The sequence below is a fragment of the Pinus tabuliformis genome, chromosome 1_1 (genome assembly GCF_031772625.1).
Source record: "Pinus tabuliformis cultivar Carrire ecotype Pingquan chromosome 1_1, CPIR1, whole genome shotgun sequence".
NCBI lineage: Eukaryota > Viridiplantae > Streptophyta > Pinopsida > Pinales > Pinaceae > Pinus > Pinus tabuliformis.
In genome coordinates, this window is record NC_142297.1 from 226752743 (window position 1) to 226758742 (window position 6000).

The following is a 6000-nucleotide window of genomic DNA, read 5'->3' on the forward strand; positions in this document are numbered from 1 at the left end:
TTGAGAATCCATGATGAATATAAAGAAATCATTGCATGGACACTGTCCCAACCTTTCAACCATGGAGCCACTAGGTGAGATCTTCTTGGTCTTTAACACAACCACTTGCTTTCTCCACCCATACAAGCAGCAGCACTTTAAACTTGAAATGGAAAGGGATTCCTTTTTCAGTGGAGTTGCCGAATGAGATGGAAGATCTTCAGTAGGCATATCTCATCAAAGTTGTTGTAGATTATTTATTGATTTTGAGGACTTGATATAGAAAACTGTTTTCAGCTTTTGAGCACCTCTCACTTTGGGTTGGTTTGTGCCAACACTAGGGTATATCCCTAAGTCCTATCAATGGTCTATTGACAGGGGTAAAGAATATGAATCAGACAGTTAAGTAGATGAAACTCATAGAAAATAAGACAATACCAATTCATGATGGATCTGGGAAACTAGTGCCTGCGATCAGGTCACGGAGTCAAATGAGGACCAAGGCAAGTGTTTGTTACAGATGGAGAACCTCAATGAGGCATCCACTCTGGATGAACCTCATCCAGTGTTTCAAATATTGGTGACATATTTGCCAACACGATGTTTGCAATGTTGACCTCATTGGATTGATATGTCCTGAACCTTATGATCAATTTTGGAAACCTAGTCCTATCCTGGTTTCTCAACTCATATCAGGGGCAAATGTCCTAAGCTACAAACCTTTGTGGTGAAGGAAAACTGCTCAGATTCATAACAATTCCACTTACAAAACAAGTGAAACTCGCTGGTGGAATTATAGTGATCACCTCTTTAGTATCTCTTCTTAGGTTTCTTTGATGGAATACCCAAGGTCTCATAACTATGTTGACAAGAAGTTAGAAATAATGCCTTTTACTTGAGTTGAATGTGTAGCCATGCATGATTGCTTTGAAGTAGTGACATTGGAAGTTGACGCAAACATATTTTCTTCATATGTGGAAGAGAAATCTTGTACAATTTCAATCAACTCTTTAGTATCTCTTCTTAGGGTCCTTTGATGGAATACCCAAGGTCTCATAACTATGTTGACAAGAAGTTAGAAATAATGCCTTTTACTTGAGTTGAATGTGTAGCCATGCATGATTGCTTTGAAGTAGTGACATTGGAAGTTGACGCAAACAGATTTTCTTCATATGTGGAAGAGAAATCTTGTACAATTTCAATCAAATCATTAGATGTTCTTCATCATGATTCGGTCAATGGAGAGGATCTAGTTTCATCCGGATCTTTAATGTCACATGGTTCAAGGGATAACAATTTTGAATATTCTTGATCACGTCTAATATCCTGAAGCACTGATAACATAGAGGATGTATTCCCATGAAAACTTGCAAATCCTCTAGAAAAGATAGGATATGTAGATAAATTTGGAGAATGTTGGAGCCATGGAATATCTGAAGGGTTTAACCCTATTAATAATTGTCACTGTCTTAGGTCTATCCAGAAACCTATGTTTTAGGCTCAGATGACTATCATCAGTAAATGTTTTATCTAGTAAAGATGAAGATTCCACTAATAAAGAACCACGATTATTAGCAGTCAAACATTAGAAGGCACTAATGGAACTCTAGAGAAGACATGGGCATTCCCTCTTAAAAAAAAAACCGATTTGAAAAACAAAAGACCTCTCAAACATCTTTAGATAAGAATAAATTCAGTCCTGAAATACATTTTTAAGATTAAAAAAGGAAGTCAATGGGCAAGCTGGCAGAGTTGGTATATTAGGAAGGGTTCAGGAGTTTGCAACCATTAAACAACTTGGATCTGATGTTTAGGGAAGAAGACTTTCCAGCATTGCCAGTCATATATTATCACTTAAGGATCTAGTAGCTAGTTATGATTTTCTAGGTCTAAGGAAACTTGCAATTCACTAGTTATATATCTGTTAATTGCTCATATAACCACCTGCAGAGATAACTTATTGATATGAAAACATCCCCTCAAGAAGTGATCTTGTTATGAATATGTAATACAATAATCCCATTGTGTCCTACAGAGAATCTAATATGCTTCTATTAATAATTAGTGATATTCAGTTAGGCTATAGGTCCTTACGTGGATATCTGGCACTTGGAGATATAGAGATAATCAGATTCCTCATTTAGTTTCCAAGTCTTCTACCTATTCCACTAAATTCATGTCAGTTAGTTTGGGTTTCATGCGCCTAAAACCAATCCTAGAAATTGACACAAAGAAAAATATCTTCACCCTCTTTTTTTGCAAAGACTGTTTCTTAGCCTGAAGTGCTGCACTTTCTTGTCTAAATAGTTTAATTTCAAGGGCTTCTTGTTGGAAACCTATCATTCGAGAAGTAAAGTTTCATTTTGAGATTCAACCTGGCCTTTCAATTATATTTTCATTTTTTACAAAAACAACCCAACCTTCTATAGAAAATACAAAGTTTTGACTGATAACAAAGGTAAAGTTGAATGCAGGTCAAACATATAGCCATCCAAGTGAAAATCTTAAATTAATGGGAAAGCTTGTTAGAAAATAACGCACTTGGAGTTTTCTCAATGGTTTGATTGCATTTTGTAATTTCATATTTTTGAGAGGCAACTTTTCTTGTATGCAACCCGTAGCTTCTTGATCCTTTAAATGATAATCCTCCAAAGAAGCACTAGAATTTATTCAGATATACCTAATGCCAAATGTAAAATTAGACAAGTTGAACATTAAACTGCTTTGTTATACATATTATAAATTAATCAGTTTCTTTGTTGACAAATTCAAAGAATGTGCCTCCAGTAATCATTAAGAAGGTATGCTAGGAGTTCAAATGCACTAGTCAGGACAAAGGCTATCAAATTATGTTTTAAATTTTAAAATTAAACTATTCTTCTCCTGCACAATGGCATCATTAAGGAGAACACTGGTAGAATAAAGTAGATTAAAGTGAATGATGCTAATAGATAGGTTAGATTTAATAAAATATCTGAAGACCTTTTGAGACAATTTTCAAAATGCTCATTGAGAGTCTTAATATTGTTCAATACAGTTAGAAAAGTTGTAATTGCATGATTTATACTTTACACTTATATTGATGATCTTGGTTTTTCAAAAAAAAAAAAAAATGGATGGTTTTTTTTTAGTGGAGTACTATATGATGATACTTTAGAAATGATGAATTGAATAATGGTCAAAGTTCTGACTTGAAAGAAAGGAGATGGCATCCCAAGTTGGTTATTTTATGTTCGGGTCACTTTAGAAATTTCCCTCATCAATTAGAAGCCTATATTTTTAAGGCTCAGGGCTGGATGCATGTATGAATTCTTATTCTGCTAGCAAAATGGGAGAAACTGTAAGATAAGAGAGTAAACAAGGGACTTATAGCCTACTCATTTCACCACCAGAGATATTTTTATAAATAAATCTTATTCTGTATTCTAGAATCTAGATGCAATTCGAGTGCATTACCTTCTTCGCTACTAATCATAACCATGACAATGAAGGGATCTGCGTATTGGCTCCAAGGCTTGGTCTTCTTGATGTGGAAAGCCAAGACCAAAACTAACCACGAATGCCAAAAATAAACAGGCCTATGTTTATCAATTTGCAGCCCACTAAATCTGCTTTGATAGTGCATAGAACAAATGGTAATTTTCCTGTTCATCTTTTGTAGGTTAAATATGAATTGTTGTACCTGAGTTCCCATGCTCACACCTTGTTATTAGATGCCAAAAGAACACAATCATGTGCTAGTTATTAGTTTGTGAAAGAAAGCACGAGTTTTTTTTTCCACACTGGCAAATTCCAGAACAGCATATACAAGTTGTTAGTATAATAGTCCAAGTTAGTATAATAGAACAACATATACAAGCTGTTTTGCAGTTCCATGTTATTTATTTATGAACATTATATACATTTGGTTGGACACGTGAAAATCAATTGATGGATTTGGTAGTGATGCTAGAAATGTTGGATGTATGACCAAATGTATGACTTACTTGGTTACAATTTATCTAGTGCATGACTTGTCAGAGTTATTGTTGCATCATATAGGCTTATATAGATATGATTTATCTAATCAATGACTTAGTGAAATTATGATTTATCTGATGTAAGATTTATTTTCCTGTTGGGTCTCTGTAATACTAGTGATTATCCCATTACTATTGTAGTTATACCCCTTATTTATATTGATATACCCATGTAGTGCCCATATTGTTACTATTGTGCCACATAGAAGCACACTATTGTTATTGTTGTGCCCTACAATATTATTGTTATGTAGGCTTTGATTGTATTGGGACCACTTAGACTCCTATATATAGAAAGGAGGTATTTTCATTTGTATCATCCAAGAATTGTTCATTTATTTAATGTAAAGGAGGTTGCCCCCTCGAAGAGGCTGAATTCTAAGGCGTGGATCTCTCTTTTCTATCTTTTTGTGAGCTGGTTTCATAACATTTGGTATCAGAGCTTTGGATTCTAGGGTTTCGCTGCTCCAAACAGGTCATCGTGGCATTTTCGCTATAACTTTTTTTCTGTGACGTTTCAGAAGTCGCAAAACAAACCCATTTGAGAAGAAATCGCGCTGAACCTTGGGTCCAAATTTCAGAGATTTTTGCGTGATATTTGCGGAGATATGATCTGAGGAAGTTGGTCTTTTTGCAGACTCCTGAATTACATTCAAAACAGGTGACCTGGGGAAAATCGTCATAACTTTCTCTCTGGGGATCGGATTGAAATTTCGTAAGAAGGTACAGAAAGAGGACGAACTGTAGTTTTTTTTTATGTGTGTTTCAGATTCAAAGGTTGAAACAGGACTCGTGGCACGTCGTACAAGTTCGCTCTACTGAACCAGTCTAAAAGCAAGTCACTGTGGGAGATTTCACATAACTCTTCCTTGGAGAATCCAATTTGGCTCAGACTTGTGGCATTGGAAAGAGGACACAGAAGGCTACTACAGGTAGCAATTTTAGAATTGGATGATCCGAAATTACAGAGATACATCAGATTCAATATCAGGCTTCTATAAAGTGAAAAAAGGTGTGTAGTTTTTTTTTTAATTTTTGTGTAAGCTTGGTTTAACGGAATTCAAAGGGCATAGTAAAGCATTATTATCGGTAACTGATGCCCCGAGGAAAGAAAATGCAAACACCTAGTAAGGAACCTGAAAGCTCTAGCATGACTCATGAAGAAGAGGAAGAAATGCTACATGATATATCAAAATTACAAGAACAAGTGCAACAAATGTCACGCTCACAAAAGCTAACAGAAGCTAAGATAAGTGGCGTGGAATCTAAGATAAATGGCGTGGAATCTAAGGTAAATGGCGTGGAATATAAGATAAAGGGCATGGAAGCTAAGATGGATGGCATGGAAGCTAAGATGGATGGCATGGAAGCTAAGGTGAATGGCATGGACGCTAAAATTGATGGCATGGATGATAAGATGGATGAATTGAAGAAGTTGCTACAAGAAAGGGTCACTAATGGTGAAAAGGTAGTAAAGGAAACTCATGATGAGAACAAAAGAAATGTTAATCATGATTCCATAGACTCTAATGTTGGATCGAAGACTCACCATGTTCCAAAAATCGATATGAGGAAGTTTGATGGCAAGGATCCCGCCACATGGATATTACAGATGGAGCAATTCTTCGATCTCAATAATGTGCAAAACACACAAAAGGTACGTATGGCAACTTTATATTTGGAACCAAATCAGTTTGTATGGTATCAATGGCTTTGTTCTCGTAAACAATTTATCACTTGGGCAATTTTTACGGAAGAATTGATAGCACATTATGAGGATACAAAAAGCAACACTTTTTTTAGCCAATTGATAAGTCTCAAACAAAAGGGTTCAATAATGGAGCACATTGAGGAGTTCCAAAAATTGAACATAAGGGTAAAAGATATTCCAGAGGAGCATAGGATTGATGTGTTCATAGGGTCTTTAAAGGATAATATCCAACATGATGTGCGCCTTTGGGAACCTGATTCATTAGAGAAGGCATTCAGGTTAGCAAGAAAA